A 19,261-nucleotide genomic window follows, 5' to 3' on the forward strand; every position below is an offset into this window, starting at 1 on the left:
GCTAATCAGGTTAAGAATAATTACAGAGCATATTTGGCGAACAGTACAAATTATAACTGGAATAAATATATAAAAGCTAAGGAAAATAGAGATGTTCTTCTAAAACAAAATACTATCCAAGAAATACATAGACAAAAGGCCTTATACGGGGGGTTTGGGGGTACATCTGCTAAATTTTTATCTAGAATTACGAAAAGAGTAAACAAAAATACGATAACAGCTATTAACAAAGACAACACGAGAGTAACAAGTAACAGAGATATTAGCAAAATTTTTGTAGATTATTTTAAAGAGCTATATAAATTAGAAGAATGTACTATAGATAAAGGGAAACTGTTTTGGGAGAAGATCACGGTACCTAAACTCTCCGTGGACATGCTGGCGGAGATTAATGCACCTATATCAGAGACTGAGATACAAACCGCTATTAAATCAGCAAAAACTAGTAAAGCAGCCGGACCAGATTGTCTACCAACTGAATTTTATAGGATCTTAGGGGAGCATGTTGTACCATCCCTCCAGAAATTATTTAATTTCTATTTTGTTGAGGGGAACAGATGTTCCCAATATTTTATGGCTGCTAATATCACCTTATTTGCTAAAAAAAACAAAGACCCTGAGCAAACAGCTTCTTATAGACCAATATCAATTCTAAATACGGATTATAAATTACTAATGAACATTCTGGCAAACCGTTTAAAGCCGCATCTCTGTTCAATAATCCATGAAAATCAATCTGGCTTTATGCCTAATAGGAATCCTGCTAAAAATATGCGTAAAGTCCTGACACTGCTGGATTTCTGTTTTAATAGGATTAAAAAAGATATACAGGGGGCGGAGTCGGCCACGGAACAGCATGGCCGCAAAAAGATAGTGCTCCGTGTAGCTGACTCCTGCCGGGTCATATAACAACTGACCAGGAGATATCACCACAAGCACAACCTGGACAAGTGATTCCGGAGGCAGAGGGGCATAAAATAGCACCATATGTGACACCACAGAGCACCGGAGACACAGATATAACTCCTAAGCTGGTGCAGCCTGGGCCTACAGACGCTACGTAAGTGGCGCGAATCGACACTAACGATAGATCTGCGCGGAGCTGAGGGAAGGAGAAGGGTGCTGAGAGAACCTTACAGATATCCACCCAGCAGCAGTCCCGGCACCACGATCCACGAGACAAAGGGACAGATACACTGGCAGATACCATCACCGCCTCAGAGGTATAATAAGGGGAGAGTGGGGACCCACGATCCTTAAATATAAAACCCCAATCAGCCATACCACTATCTCAATTAAGAGACTATACATAAAAGACCCGGAGGTGGAAATCCTAACTGTAACCCCTCTCTCCCCCAGCTGCGCATGAGGCCATAGAGAAGCCAGCACAGGCTGCAGCACAGAGACTTCTAATGTAAAATCCGAAAGGGACATAATACAGCTGCAGCCATATCAATCCCCACAAGCAGTTGATAAACATAAATCTTAGAACCATAACTCCACTGGGGAATGTAAAGGATTGTGCCTCATAGTTTGAAATAATATCCAGCAATCACCCATATGAGGGAGAAGTGTTCATGTGTTATGTGAGAGCCGCTGTGAGGAGGGCTTTTATTCAGGAAAGAGACTTTTTACAATCTGAAGAGGTAATTGATTGAGCAAATACACTATTTACAACAAGTCCCCAATCAGGACAGAGCCACCCCTAGACCCACCACAAAGATGACGTCTAAAAGACAGCAAAAAATAGATAAAATTCAAAAATTAGCAGGCTCCTCAAATCCAAAGCTGAACTCCCTCTTAAAAACAGTGCCAGCACCCAGTGCAAACCCACCATGCTCTCCCTCATCTGAGAGAGATGAGGATGGTGCAGAAGACCCCCCTTTTGAGGAAGAATCACCCCTCACTAGGGCAGACTTGAATGCTTTACCCTCTAAGGAAGATTTTACAACCTTTATGCAGCAAGTCAGTCAAATAATTCGAGATGGTTTGGCAGAAGTCAAAAAAGACGTTACTGAGCTGGGCAATAGAGTAGTACAGCTAGAGGAATATGCTGAAGAAGTGTCAGAATCCACAAATCTTACTACACTGCAACTTCAACATCAACATACAGAGATTACCCAGCTGCAAAATCAACTTGAAGACTTAGACAACAGAGGCCGCAGACAAAATTTGAGGATAAGGGGCATCCCTGAAAACATCTCGCCTGCAGCACTACAGCAATATCTTCAAGGCCTGTTCTGCTACTTGCTTGATACAACGGCAGATACGGAAATAATGTTGGACAGAGCCCACAGGGCATTGAGGCCGAAACCGCAACCCTCTGCACCACCTAGAGACGTTATTTTAAAATGCCACTATTTTCAAGAGAAAGAAAACATCTTAGCAGCAGCAAGAAAGAAATCACCAGTCCACTACCTAGACACTCCTCTTCAAATATATGCTGACTTAAGCCCACTCACCTTATCGAAACGCCGAGAGGTGGGTTTTCTCACAACCCACCTGAGAGGACTAGGGATACCATATCGCTGGGGCTTCCCTTTTTCTTTGAGAGCATCAAAAGACAACAAAGAGGCCATCTATAGAGACTTGGAGGATCTGGACACTTTTTGCATGCACCTAAATATAACACAACCAAGAATACCTGAAGAAAGCAGCAAAAGACAGGTACAGCACCTCTCACCAAAAGCACAAAGACAGAAATGGACGACGGTCCAAAGGAAATCCAAATCGGCATTGCTGAAACAAGCACATAAAGATCCCAACGCTACAGTCCCACCATGAAGACACAATTGGCGGCGCTCCCGAGGACTTCTCCCATGAAGAACAGGCCCATTATTAACGTGGGCCTTGAAGATAGAATAACCAGCAAACCTAGCTGGTGAAATAGTATCAAGCCACTTAAGTATAAATATCTGTTCTCCAACTTTGTCTTTTGTTTTTTCCTTTTCTTTTAATAATTTCAAGAAGCTATTAGCCTATAATCCAGACATTAGAACTGTACAAACTCTGGACAATTGCACATTTTCATTTTAGCCGACGGGATCAGCAGCAGCAACCAGATTGCTGTTTCCCCCCCACTTTTCTAGTATTATGAGAGTAAACTATGTAATATTAGACGATGTTATTTTGTTCTCTGTTATGTTTATTGTTAATAAGTTATTTAATATTTATGTATTCCTCTTGATCCATCCACAGAAACATTACTTCAGAAGGGATGGTTATCTCCTACAGTTACAAGGGTTGGTCTCTGGTCCATCGGGCTGGGGGGAAGGCAGGGTGCCCCCAGGGAACTACATCTCTCAGCAAGGTAAGAGCTCGCAAGCACACCAGAAGAAACACAATGCATAGACACATATGTATAACATCACAGAACACCAAGGGACTTAACTCACCCTCCAAACGATCTATAGCATTAAAATGGTTTGCTAAGCAGAAAAGCTCAATCGTATTTATACAGGAAACCCACTTCACCAAAAACTCAGAACCCAAGTTCTCTTCAAGAGATTTCCCTACAAGCTACCTTAGTTCCAATGTGAAGAAGAAAAATGGGGTGGGCATCATGATACACCGCAATACACCCTTCCAGTTGATCAACACAATAGGAGATAAGGAAGGTAGAATTCTCATAGTGATAGGGTTAATATATAACAGACCTGTGACATTAGTTAATGTATATGCACCCAATTCCAACAGAACACCCTTTTTTAGAAAAATGCTCTCATTGGTCCTAGAAAACAGGAAAGGGATACTGATTTTGGGGGGGGACCTTAACGTCACTATGGACCCCCTGCTGGACACAACCTCCTCCAACACAAACACAGCCCACAGACCCCCGGACTCAGTGTACCGCTGCCTTAGACAGTTAGGACTGATTGGTGTATGGAGGATACAACATCCCCGACAGAGAAATTACACATTCTACTCCCACCCCTGGACCTCATACTCACGACTGGATTACCTGTACATAGACCAATCAAACCTCTCTCTAGTGATGGACTCTGATATCCAGCCCACCACGTGGGCGGATCACTCAGTGGTCTCTATCTCCCTAAACTGGCCAGAAACTCCAGTGAGTCCTTACATTTGGAAACTTGACGAATACCTCTTACGCCACCCACCAACATACCAGTCTTTATCAACTTCCATCACAGAATACTTCCAATTAAATGTGAATACAGAGACATCACCACTTAGCATATGGGAGGCGCATAAGGCAGTAATCAGGGGAGAGTGTATTAAACACAGAGCCTACATTAAGAAAACACAAAACATGGAAATGAACACTTTACTTTCAAAGTTACGAGACTTAGAACTGGAACACAAACAACGACCAAAAGACTCACAACTACTATCTTCAATTACTACAGTTAGGACGGACCTAAATAGCATACTCATGAGAGAGGCCCAGAGAACAGCACTAAAACTTAGGAAAACATTCTTTTTTGAGGGAAATAGAACAGGCTCACTGTTAGCAAGAGCCATGAGAAATAAGACTGGCCAAACACACATACACAAAATTCAAAAACAGAACGGGAAAGATACTTATGACAGCAAGGAAATAGCAGACAACTTCAGAGATTTCTACGCTAGACTATACAACCTAGAACGACTAGAGACGCAGGCACACATCCGAGAAATGGAACAATATATTCAGGAGGCGAATCTAAATCCCTTGTCCGAATCGCATATGAAAGACCTAGACCAACCAATAACCCTAAAGGAAATTCTGACAGTTATATCCCGCCTCCCAGCGGGGAAAAGCCCGGGCCCAGACGGGTTTACTAACTCGTACTATAAATCCTTTAAACATATCCTGGCCCCTCACCTCTTATCTCTGTTTCAAGCCATAGATAATAACCTCAGATTCTCACCAGATATGCTATTAGCACACATAGCAGTTATATTAAAACCAGACAAACCACAGGAACAGCCGGGTAGCTACAGACCTATCTCGCTACTAAATTCAGACATAAAGATATTCAGTAAAATTATAGCAAATCGTATAAATACAGTACTGAATGAAATCATACACACCGACCAAGTGGGCTTCATGCCCGGTCGTGAAGCTCGCGACAATACAATACGAGCATTATTGTTATCTACATATGCAAAATCACATGATATACCAGCAGTGATAATGACGACGGATGCGGAAAAAGTGTTCGATAGGACAAATTGGCTTTTTCTCAAAAAATCATTAGAGATGTTTGGCTTCGGACCCAAAATGATAGACAGAATTGGTAGCCTATATACATGCCCAGGAGCCAGAGTTAGGGTGAACGGCATGCTTTCAGACTCATTCCCCATACGAAACGGTACACGCCAAGGGTGCCCCCTCTCGCCCATCCTGTTTATACTGACAATGGAGGTATTTGCAGAGCACATACGCAATAATAAGGAAATAAAAGGTATCTCCATAGGACCCAACGAATTTAAAATTGCTATGTATGCAGATGACGTCCTCTTTTCAGTTACTTCCCCCAACAGTACCATTCCAAAGATACTTAATGAGATAGAGAAATTTGGCGCTTTTTCGAATTTCTCAGTTAACCAAACCAAGTCAGAAGTCTTAAACATTTCACTCAGCACACCGGAATTTCGTAAACTGTCACGAGTTTGTCCCCTGCGTCTACAGTCAGAGTCAGTTAGATACCTAGGTGTTCATCTCTCCCCCTCTCCCTCCGCCCTCTTCAAGAAAAATTATGAGTCCCTGCTTAACACAATATCCAGAGACCTCACCACATGGGCAACCAAAACACTTTCATGGTGGGGTAGGATACATTCCATTAAAATGACGATACTTCCCAAGATTCTATACTTACTACAGGCCCTGCCAATCCACCTTCCCACTTGGTTCTTGAATCGGATACAGAGACAGATAAACACCTACGTCTGGGGCAAGATTAGACCCAGAGTCAACAGGGCCACTTTATACAGGCCCACGATTATGGGCGGGGTAGGCCTCCCTAAAATAGAGGAATATTATCGTGCTGTGACTCTCCAGAGGATATTGGATTGGCACGGCTCAACGATACATAAAGCATGGGTCTCCATTGACTCCCACATCCTCCAGGTCCCTTTTGTGAGAGCATTATGCTGGGTTCCCCCTGATCTACGACCAAAACAATGTGGGCACTTAGACATACACAAGCACCTCTTCAAAGAATGGGAGAAAATAAAATGGTGGGGGGACTGGACAAGGGATTTAGACGACTTAAGGAATGGGGATACACAATACCATTAAGCAGGTTTTTAGAGAATGGGAAGTTACTGGACAGACACAGGTTAGAAACTATAGCAGATGGCCGGTATACACACTGGCTTAAATACGCACAACTTCAGCACTTCCTACAGACGTCTCCACATAAGAAGGAGTTTCTCCGCCCTTTGACAGCTTTTGAGAGATTATGCGACAGAGAAACAGCAATACGCGGCTCTCTGTCTTTATCTCGTCGGCTCTTATTAGAACCTCTAAGCACCACACTTCCAAACTTTACTACAAGATGGGCTCATGACTTACACACCGACATAGACGAGGACTCCTGGCACACTATATTTCAAAGAACGAAAAAATCTTCCATTTCTCCACAAATACTTGAAATGAATTATAAGATCCTATCTCGCTGGTATCTGACCCCGACTAGACTGAGCACCATTTACCCTGACTCCTCTTGAATGTGTTGGAGGGGATGTGGCGGACAGGGTAGTTTGTTGCACATGTGGTGGGACTGCCCCATAATAACGGGTTTCTGGAAGGAATTGGAGGCATACTTTCAGAGATTGGTAGGAGAAGATTTCCGGCTAACACCTAGAATAGCATTACTAAATGACACCACCCACATCACATGTAAGTTGAGGAACCTTATAATACAAATAGGGCTAAACGGAGCTCGCTCTATAATAGCTAGAGCTTGGAAGACGTCATTGTCCCCAACCAGAGAGATGTGGCTGGAGATGACATCCGAACTCATGTGTCTAGAGGAATACGGGTTCTTAAAACGGGGTAGGCTAACTTTCTTTCTAGACGCCAAATTTCTATGGGAAACTATACATTTGTCATCCCTACACTCAACACAATAATATTTAGTTCCACATGAGCGATGAGATCAATGACTGGGAAACAGACTTGCCTCCCCCCCTCCCCTTCCCTTCTGGCTCGTGGACCGGGGACGACCCTGAGGAGACACACCGATAATAGGTGAGTTAGCATAGCAGATAAGACTGGTAAGACAGATAGCTCTAAGATATTGAGTAATGTAACACACATATATGTAATATTCTTTACTTAGGAATACTGAGTTAGTTAGTAGTTAAGTTAAATTAAGTTATGTTGGCACTGTAATACTGTCTGAACGATTAAACAGATTCTAATTGTAAAACAAATATGATGTATAACGACAGTATGATATACTATGTAAATTGACAACATAATAAATAAAAAAAAAAAAAAAAAAAAAAGATATACAGGGGACCATTGAAGATTTGGCCCTACTATCGGTCGATGTGGAAAAGGCATTTGACCGCATCTCTTGGGAACATTTGTTCTTCTCATTAGAACAATTTGGAATCACGGGAAACTTTAATCAATACATTCAGTTAATTTACTCAGACCCAAGGTCGGCTTTAATGATCAACGGGGAGATCACAGAACGGTTCTTATTACAAAGGTGGACCCGTCAAGGTTGTCCGCTCTCACCCCTACTATTTAATATATCTTTAGAGCCTTTAGCGATTATGTTGCGACAACAACTGGAGGGCATTCAAATTGCGGGGCAAAAATTAGTTATTTTACTATATGCAGATGATCTGCTCCTATTTATGAGTAACATCAAAGACACTTTACCCAAATTCATGGAAATAATTAATATTTTCGGGAAAATATCGGGCTATAAGATCAATCTGATAAAATCGGAATTGATGTGGCTGGACAGAAAAAAAGACTATGATATTATACATCCTTTTGCTGAAGTTCAGAATATATTGTACCTGGGTATTATGTTAAGCCCTAATCCGGAGGAATGGTATAACATGAACTTTCATAAATGCTTCACTGCCTGTAAACGGAAATTGGAGGATTGGATCAAACTTCCAATTTCTTTAACTGCTAGGGTTATGTTAATAAAAACAGTAATATTTCCCAAATTGTTGTATTATATACAAAATATCCCAATCCCGATTCATAGAACTGATTTAACAGAGTATAACAGGGCCTGTTCGAAATTTCTTTGGAAAGGCGCTAAGCCGCGTATAGCGACAGCCCGGCTTATGAATAATAAAACAGCTGCAGGACTGGCGCTTCCGAATTTGCAACGTTATAGTTTAGCCGCGCGCAATAAGGTTGCGATAGATTGGCTCTTAGAGCAGGAACATATTTCCTCTGCAGCTTGGGAAACCGCATTGGTCTCACCATTTAGATTAGATGCATTGTTACACTGTACCATTACAGAACTCCCTTCAGATCCTTTCCAATTAATAACTTACAGGAATATTATTATGGCATGGCAGGAATTATGTAACGAAACAGGTTGCTCGCCACACCTTTCCAAATTTCTCCCCATGGTCGGGAATCCAAATTTCTTGCCTGGTCTAGGTGAAGGTCTATTTATACAATGGTTGCGAAAGGGTTTGATCTATATTACGCAAATGGTGGATGCAAACTTAAATGTATTAACTTTTGAAGAATTAAGTAATCTATTTGGTCTTTCAAAGCGTGATTTCTATGCATTTCTGCAAGTAAGGAATTATATAGGTGAACTTAAACAAAGATATGGGTTAGACTGGTCGCTCAAGGATTTACAACTTAAGATTAATATCTATTTATCAGGACGCTACTCTATCTCTGCTCTCTACTCTCTTCTCAATCAAAACTCCTCCCTAGAACAATTAGATTACATAGTAGCCAAATGGCGCCCCACATTTCCATACATTGATAGACAGGTAATAGTGGACACTTTCAAGTTAACAGAAAAGAGTTGGGTTTTGACAGCATGGAGAGAATCTCAAATTAAGATAGCCCTAATGACATATCTGTCTCCCGCAAAATTATCAAGATGGTATGGCGTGGACATTCCTTGTACTAGATGCAGTGCCATCTGTGCAGATATCATACACTGTTTTTGGTTCTGTCCTAGGAGTGGGCAGTTTTGGGCTAAGATAGTATATTGGATGAACACAGTTCTTAGGCTTGATTACACTATTCAGCCCATGGAGATCTTGTTTTTAGTTAAACATCAAGGAACAGTTTGTATTTTGAAATTGATTAATATAATTATATTTCTGGGCAGAAACTTGATACTGAGAAAATGGAAAGCAAAAAATGCGCCCACCTTGAGAGAGCTTAAACAGGCCCTGCTAACTCAGTGTATGTCTGAACATTACAATCTACATAGGCTGCCTGACGATCAAGTAGAACGGTTCTTTAAACACTGGAAAGTGTTTATATTATATTTACCAGCTGGTACACAAAATATTATAGTCAAACCATATGTTAAATCAGTTTTTTTCCAACTACAAGTACTGGCTGGGACTTTCCCTAGTACCTGGCTTCCAGCTAATAATGCAGGATTATAATGTGTGAGAGGGGTATGGAGGAAGACGATTATAAGCGACTATATATGCACACACCATAGGGATAATATATTTATATATATATATATTTTTTTTTGGTTCGAGGTATACCTAGCCAAACTAACAGTTTATTTTGGATTTCTGTAATTGTCTGAAACAGCAATGCCGAAAATAAAATTAAAACATGGACTTAATAAAAAGGAATGTAAGTTAAAGTTAAAAATTCCAACAGGGAGAATATAGTTAAGTTTGCTGAGATACTACTAAAGTTTTTTATATGCAGGGTAATTATTTCTTGTTTTTTTTCATATGTTTTGATGCCCTGCGTGGCACACACACAAAGAATATGTCTGTGTCTTTGCTTATTTATATTCATGTTGTAATATTTTACCCTGCTGGTATACAAATAAAATAAATATTTAATTTTTTTTTATCAGGTAAGCATAAATTATGTTTTTTTCATACAGTAGGTGAGAGTCCAAATTTAAAAGCATATTTAACAGGCAAAAACTTTTTGCAGCATAAATATATATATAATATATATTATATATATAATATATAATATATATAATATTGTGAGATATTGATCCCAATTTTATTTTAACTATTTTAAGAATATTTAGCAGAAAGTATATATAAATATGCTATAAATATGTGGACTTAAGTGGTTGGATGTGCACCAATACTTTTTGTTGTTTTGTAATTATTTTGGTCACTTTGGTAGCACTCCCACAATGTGTGTGCTAAGATATAAAATGTTTTTTTTTTGTGGTGTGCTTAGCCAAACCCCCTTGTTGTATTCCATGATCCATTACTCATGGGAGCTAATACCCGAGCTGTGGAGTCTACAAGTAATAACATAAAGGGAGGGATATAAAAATATCTTTTTCACAGAGAAAATAAATCCACAACCACAAAGAATTATTTTTTATGTTTTATTATGCCCTTAGAAACAGGCATAACCATCAAACTTATATAACTGCCTGAAGAACCTTTCTACCAAAGGTTGCCACAGAGGAAGCAAAAACATAAAAATGGTAGAATTTAGTAAAAGTATGCAAAGATGACCAAGTAGCTGCCTTGCAAATTTGATCAACTGAAGACTCATTCTTAAAAGCCCAATAAGTGGCATCTGACCTAGTAGAATGAGCCATAACCTGCTGAGGCGGAGGCTGACCTGCCTCCAAATAAGCTCTGTAAATAAAAAGTGTTAACCAAGAGGCTAAATAAATAGCAGAGGCCTTCATAGTCCCAGAGAAAAGAACAAACAAACTAGAAGTTTTTCTAAAATCCTTAGTAACAACAACATAACATTTCAATGCCCTAACAACATCCAGATAATGCAAAGACCTTTCAGAAGCATTTTTAGGATTAGGACACAAAGAAGGAAAAACAATCTCTCTACCAAGTTATCAGAAGAAACAACCTTAGGCAAAAAATGAAATTAAGTCCGTAAAACAGCCTTATCTTGATTAAAAATCAAATAAGGGGGTTCACAATTTAGAAACTCTTCTAGCAGAGGATATAGCCAAAAGAAACAACACTTTCCAAGGAAGTAGCTGAATGTCCAATTTATGGATAGGTTAACACTAGGTTAAGATTCCAAGGAGGAGAAATAGGCATGATAACAGGTTTAATTCGGACCAGAGCCTGAACAAAACAATGACCATGAGGAAGATTAGCAATCTTTCTGTGGAAAATAATTGAAAGAGCTGAAATCTGATGTTTCACGGAACTGGCAGAAAAGCCCTTATCTAGGCCATCCTGCAAAAACAGAAGAATCCTAGGAATTCTAAAAGAATGCCAGGAAAAAAACATGATTTACACAACAGGAAATGAAAGTTTTCCAAACCTTGTGATAAATCGCATACCAAATCCTGTGAGACCACTCTGGAGCAATCAGGATTATAAATTACTTATCTAGCCTTATAATAGAAATCACTCTGGGAAGAAGAACCAGAGGAGGGAACAGATAAGCAAACTGAAATGACCAAGGAACTAATACAGCATCCACAACCTCTGCCTGAGGATCCCTGGACCTTGCAAAGTACCTGGGAAGTTTATTTTTCAAAGGAGAGGCCATCAGATCTATTTCTAGGAGACCCCAAAGATCCACCATCTGTTTAAACACATCATAATGAAGAGACCACTCCACTGGATGTAGAGACTTATGACTGAGAACTCCCCCTGAACTGCAGAAACTAGACAAGAGAATTTGAGATACCTCCATCATAGCCAGAGAACTGTGAGTTATCCCCCTGATGGTTGAAATAAGCTACTGCTGTGACATAGTCTGTCTGAAAACCGACATAAGATTCCCTTTTCAACAGAGGCCAAGCTTGAAGTGCCTGGAAATTTGCACAGAGTTCTAGAACATTGATTGGCAACCTCACCTCCCGAGGATCCCAAACTCCATGTGCTGTCAGAGACCACCATACAGCTCTCCAACTTGAAAGCCTTGCATCTGTAGTGATCACAGACCAGGAAGAACAAGCAGAAGAAGCACCCTGAATATTAAACTGATGATCCATCCACCAAGTCAAGACATACTTGTCCTGGAATCTAAAAATATATTTTGAGACAGCTGAGTATGATCCCTGCACCATTGACGCAGCATACAAAGCTGAAGAGGACTTAGGACTTCCATACACAAAGCCACAGAAGGGAACGAAAGAGATTGAAGGTTCAGGCAAGCTGACACTAATCTCAACCATCTTTTCTCTGTTAGAGAAAGACTCATGGACACTGAGTCTATTTGGAAACCCAGGAAAGTAACCTTTGTCTGAGGAACCAAATAATTCTTTGGAAAATTGATCCTCCAACCATGTTTTAAAAGAAACAACAATCGTTAATTGGTATGAAATTCTGCTAAAGAAAAAGACGGAACTTGAACCTATCATCCAGGTAAGGAAATGCTGCAATACCCTGAGCTCTGATTACAGACAAAAGGGCACCCAGAACCTTGGAAAATATACTTTGAGCTGTAGCCAGACCAAATGGAAGAGCAACAAACTGAAAGTGCTTGTCCAGAAAAGCAAACCTCAGAAACTAGTAATGTTCTCTGTGAATTGGAATATGAAGGTAAGCATCCTTTAAATCTATTGCGGACATAAACTGACATTGCTGAACAAAATGCAGAATAGTCCTGAAAGTTTCCATTCTGAAAGATAGAATCCTTACACCTGTTTCAGAGTCTTTAGATCCACAACTGGTCTGAAAGTGCTTTCCTTCTTTGGAACAATGAAGAGATTTGACTAAAATCCCATCTTCCTGCAAAGGAATTGGAACAATCCCTCCCATATCTATCTGAGATAGATTGAAGAAAAGCTTGAGCTTTTACAGGATTCCTTGGAACATTGGACAGGAAAAACTTTCTTTTGGGAGGCCTTGTTCTGAACCCAATTCGATATCCCTGAGAAAAAAAATATTCTGAATCCAGGTATGTGGGACAGACTGAAACCAACCCTCCTGAAAGATATTTAATCTGCCCCCTAACAGAACTACTGGGTCGGGGGATACACCTTCATGCGGTTTTAGAAGAGGGGGTAGATTTCTTACCCTGCTTAGACTTGTTCCAGTTAGCATTAGGAACCAGAGGAACCTTGCTTTTGAACAGAAGAGTTAGCTTTCTGTTCTTTATTTTGACGAAAGGAATGAAAACTATTAGAAGCTTTGGATTTTCGGTTAGACTTCCTGTCTTGAGGAAGAAAAGCTCCCTTTGCATCCAGGAATAATATAAATAATATAATCTAAATCAGACCCAAATAACTTATTTCCCTGTAAAGAAACAGACAATAATCTAGATTTAGACACTATATCAGCATTCCAGGATTTAAGCCACAATGCCCTCCTGGCAAGAATTGCTAAAGATATGCTTTTGATATTTATTTTCATAATATCAAACACATCATCACAAATAAAATAATTGGCACTCTGAAGCAAGGTCAAGGTCTAGGAAATTAGCATATGAACCTCCTAGGTTGAGCTTTCAACTAAGAATACCAAGAGAACAAAACAAAATTGGTGGTAAAAGTAAATAGGAAAGTTGTTTAAAATGACATGCCCTATCTGAATCATGAAAGTTTTATTTTGGAGTTGACTGCCCCTTTAAGTATGTGAAATTTGCCTTACCCTCCATTATTCAAAATCATAGCTTAGAGCACAAGTTTACTTACACTTGTTTCTTTTTGGACACAGTAGAGGAAACCAGGATCAAGGATTACACTAGGTTTTTTTGATTCGTGTATCTCTGAAATGCTCTTGATTTTTAAAAAAAACTTATAAACCGTGCTTACAAAATGACATTTTAAAAAAAAAATATTGTGAAATGCACTGCTTAAATGGATACTTAAACCACTTTTTTTCTTTCATGATTCAGATAGACCGTGCAATTTTAAGCAACTTTCTAATTTACTCCTATTATCAATTTTTCTTGGTTCTCTTGCTATCTTTATTTAAAAAGCAGGAATGTAAAACTTAGGGTCCTAAGCTTTACATTCCTGTTTTTTAAATAAAGTTGCAAGAGAATGACAAAAAAATAATAATAAGAGAAAATTAGAAAGTTGTTTAAAATTGCATGCTCTATCTGAATCATACAAGAAAAAAATGTGGGTTTAGTATCCCTTTAATTGCTTATATATGCTATGATGCCCCTTTAATGCAAATATTTAACAATACCACAGTTTTGTAGGGCCTATAAAATAATAATATTTTAGTAAATACACAAGTGCTAGCTATGGTAACTGCTGCTTGCACCGTTTTTTAATTTAGCGGCAGAAATTAACTTTCATTATCGTTTTACTTAATAGAAAACAATTATTTTCAGTTCAGTTGAAAGGTTCAAAACTATATACAAATGCTTACAAGCTGATGATGTTTCTGTGCATAGTTGTGTATTAGCAGAAAGTTGCAGCAGCTCTGCATGAATCATCAATCCCAAGAGAAAGAGGAGGTACCAAGAAAATGTCACACAGCCCTTCCAGCATTTCAATGAGAAAATAACCACGAACTCTGGCTTCCTCACAAACTGTGAGCTATAATCCAGAAATAGGTGAAATGTGTCAAGGCAAAAGCTAACAACTTCTCAAATCCCTACTACCACAGTATAATCACATTGTGTATTGAATGGCAGGACAAAGATCTTGAAACAATGCCCCTATTCCAACCTGTCAGCATTCTAAAAAAAAAAACAACGGTAAGGGGTTTATCGCGAGTGTTTGAAATCATTGGGCTTACTGTTCGTATTACGAGTTGAAAGTATACGTGATTGCTTGAGAGCAATCTTGATTTATGCTAGAATGATTACAGCAACTTTAGAGCTCTGGTTAACTGTTTCACAGATACAACAATTGCACAAAACACATCAGAAATACAATATAAAGTATAGTATATACCCATAATAACACCATATAATGAAAATTATTAAAGAAAAATATTGCACATAAAAGTTATAAAGGCTCAAATATATGAGATCTCCCGTCTTAGAAAAAAAGGCAGCCAAAGAGATGTAACATTGAGATACATACATATACATATCTAAAGATGTACAGTATATGTATGTAAATATATGTAAACATATGTATTTATACATGTATATATGTATTTACAGAAATATATACACATATAAACACAAAATAGATATGTACACACATAAAACACACACACACACATATATACAGGTAGCCCTCAGTTTACGCCGGGGTTAGGTTCCAGAAGGAATGGTTGTAAATTGAAACCATTGTAAATTGAAACCCAGTTTATAATGTAAGTCAATGGGAATTGAGGGAGTTAGGTTCCAGGCCCCTCTCAAAATTGGCATAAGTAACACCTAATACATTATTTTTAAAGCTGTGAAATGAAGACATTAAATACTAAACAGCATTATAAACCTAATAAAATAATCACACAAAACTGAATATATAATTAAACTAAGTTAAATGAACAAAAACATTTGCTAAACAGCATTATAAACCTAATAAAATAATCACACAACAAAGACTTTACTTGCATTTTTCTGCAAACAGTTCTTTCTATGCATTCCAATCTGGACTGATTTATAGACAGGAAGATCTTGTTCCTTTGCAAGCTGCTTGATAGCTCAGGTCTGGTTAAACTGATTAATTTCAGCTTGCTTGGCTTGCATATCTTTGCTGCAACACAAGTGGACAGCTCCATCTATTGGCTATTTTAATCAATGCACTGCTTCTCAATGCTTTTCAATAGCAGTCACATGACTGAAAAAAGAGGTTGTTATTCTGAAACGGTGCAAATGGAACCGTTGTAAATGGAGGGCCACCTGTATATATATATATATATATATATATATATATATATATATATGTGTGTGTGTGTGTGTGTATTGGAGCCCTTTGCAGTTAAAGGAACAGTCTACACCAGAATTTTTATTGTTTAAAAAGATAGATAATCCCTTTATTACCCATTCACCAGTTTTGCATAACCATCACGGTTATATTAATACACTTTTTACCTCTGTAATTACCTTGTATCTAAACCTCTGCAGACTGCCCACTTATCTCACTTCTTTTGACAGACAGGCCTTTTAGCCTATCAGTGCTGACTCTTAAATAACTTCACGGGTAAGCACAATTTTATTTATAAGGCATAAATGAACTAGCACTGTCTAACTGTCAAAAACGGTCAAAATATACTGAGATATGAGGCGGTTTTAACAGTTTAGACATCAGTTTGAGCCTACCTAGGTTTAGCTTTCAGCAAAGAATACCAAGAAAACAAACCAAATTTAATGATAAAATTAAATTGGAAAATGGTTTAAAAATGCATGCCCTATCTGAATCATGAATGTTTACTTTTAACTAGACTGTCCCTTTAAGTAGATGAAAACATGTAAAATCATGCTTATGCAATATTCATTTTTAATAAAAGTTTTAACTATGTATTTAGTTCTGCACTTAGCAAAGTATTTGTAAATAGATATTTATATATATATATATATATATATATATATATATATATATATATATATATATATATATACACCTGTATAAAATCATGTATTTATATAGGTATAGATATACTGTATATATATTGTACCCACAAAAATCATATATATGTAGATATATGTGATTATGAATAAATAGAACATATTCTTGTATGTGAAAAACATTGTAATGTGAAATATTCATATTTTCATGCCAGGTTTTTGCACTTTTACATAAGTTACAATATCGCTTGCGCTTTCACTTATTTCCCCCATAGAAGTCAATGGGGAAATAAGTGAAAGCGCAAAGCGATATTGTAACTTCTGCTTTTTGCGCTCATCGGGTTAGCACTCGAATCAAAACAGTTTACTTTCAACTCATAATATGAGCACAATCCGACGAGCACACAAAATCTTATTTCTAGTGCAATTAACACTCGAGCGGGAGTGTTAATTAGCGCTCCACTTGTAATCAACTTGTAATTATGTTATAATTCTGTAGAAAAGCTTAAAGGGATATAAAACCCAATAATTTTCTTTCAATGTTCAGATAGAACATACAATTGTAAACAAATTTCTAATTTACTTCTAGTAACACATTTTCTTTGTTTACTTGTTTTCCTTTGTTGAAAAGCAGGAAAAGAAGTCCAGGAGCACTATATGACAGCAGTTTTTCAACAAAGTTATTCATTAGCAAGAACACTAAATGTCAGCAGTATTTCCTGTCATGTTGTGCTCCAGACATGAGCACGCCACCTATCTAGATATCTCTTCAACAAAGAATAACAAAGCTAATTTGATAGTAGAAGTAAATCGGAATCTAAATCATTAAAGAAAAAAATTGGGTTTCATGTCCCTAATAAATAATTTAGCTATCAAAACTCTCATAGGACCTGATTCACTAAAGCTATCTACTCAGATGTGATTCACTTAAAACATCTGTCAGTATTACAATGTCCTTAATAGGATTCTGTAAAGGTACATTTTACCTTGAGAGCATAACTTGCTGAAAGAATTATCCTAGCAGATATATATATATATATATATATATATATATATATATATATATATATATATATATATATATATATATATATATATATATATATTACAGTATAGTGCTCAATTATATTGAGAGTTTAAAAAGCATATTGAAAGTACAATGTGAACAGTGTAATCAAAGTACAAATCATTTTAAAAGTATGCAATAAAAATTTTATTAAAAGTATTTAGCACAATGTGAATGTAAATTACATAATACTGTATAATGCTTATCTAAAGTAGGCAGGGAAAATTGTATTTAATGTATACACTAAAAATGGTGTTTAATGTGCAATGTGAATTTAAAATACAAAGTTAAAATAATATCAAAAAGTTTCTAATTCAAATGTATTTTTCTATTGTAAAATGAGTCTCTCAGCCTTGGCAAGTAATCGGAAGAGAGGCAGTACTTGGTCTGAAGTAATCTCACAGGTTTCATATATTCACTAAGTATGTTACAGCTGAAGGTTTTGCTGTGTTACCTTGCCAAATGAAAGCTGTTGAGTTTGTTTCAAAATACACAAAGCCCTTGTTGCCCTGTTGTGTTCAAATCCAGTCCTGTCTGCTCCTTGTCCCTCTCTGTACTCCCACTGAGTTGCCACATGTGCACAGCACTCATACACACATGTGCAAAGGCACTCTGACAGGCTACTGCCTGGTATTCCTTATATGTGGAGTGGCAGGCCTGTGAAAGTGTGCAGCTGGGGCATGTCAGGTCATGGCCTACTAGCAGGGCCGTCACATCCCGATACTCGGCCAAGGCCAAGCTGTTGATAAACCAGGTTCTGGAGGATTTAGAACATGCTACATTGCATGACAGTTTTTTTTACTTAGTTTTCAAAGTCATTCCAATACATTAGAAGCAGTGTAGTTTGATTAGCAAAACTGTTCAAATTATTAAACAATATAGCAGCAAAATCTATTTCAACACAGGAAAAGCAAGTGAAAAATTATGTGTGGGAATCCGAGCTTTTCCACATTGTTCATATTACAAGTTATTTGCTGCATTCGAGTGTGACTTGAGACCTGATGTATAGTGTTAGGTTTAGAATAATAGTATAACAAAACACATGTAAAACATATTGAAATAAAGTATTACACAATCAAACGAGAAATATATGTTTCTTATTAAAATAAATTTATAAAAAGTTTTTTAAAGGGATATGGTATATATCAAGGTGTTTGACAAGAAAGGTAAATATAAATGTGTTTGTATACATGTGCACACATACATACATATATACAGGGAGTGCAGAATTATTAGGCAAGTTGTATTTTTGAGGATTAATTTTATTATTGAACAACAACCATGTTCTCAATGAACCCAAAAAACTCATTAATATCAAAGCTGAATAGTTTTGGAAGTAGTTTTTAGTTTGTTTTTAGTTATAGCTATTTTAGGGGGATATCTGTGTGTGCAGGTGACTATTACTGTGCATAATTATTAGGCAACTTAACAAAAAACAAATATATACCCATTTCAATTATTTATTTTTACCAGTGAAACCAATATAACATCTCAACATTCACAAATATACATTTCTGACATTCAAAAACAAAACAAAAACAAATCAGTGACCAATATAGCCACCTTTCTTTGCAAGGACACTCAAAAGCCTGCCATCCATGGATTCTGTCAGTGTTTTGATCTGTTCACCATCAACATTGCATGCAGCAGCAACCACAGCCTCC

This window comes from Bombina bombina, chromosome 6, assembly GCF_027579735.1.
Source record: "Bombina bombina isolate aBomBom1 chromosome 6, aBomBom1.pri, whole genome shotgun sequence".
Lineage (NCBI taxonomy): Eukaryota > Metazoa > Chordata > Amphibia > Anura > Bombinatoridae > Bombina > Bombina bombina.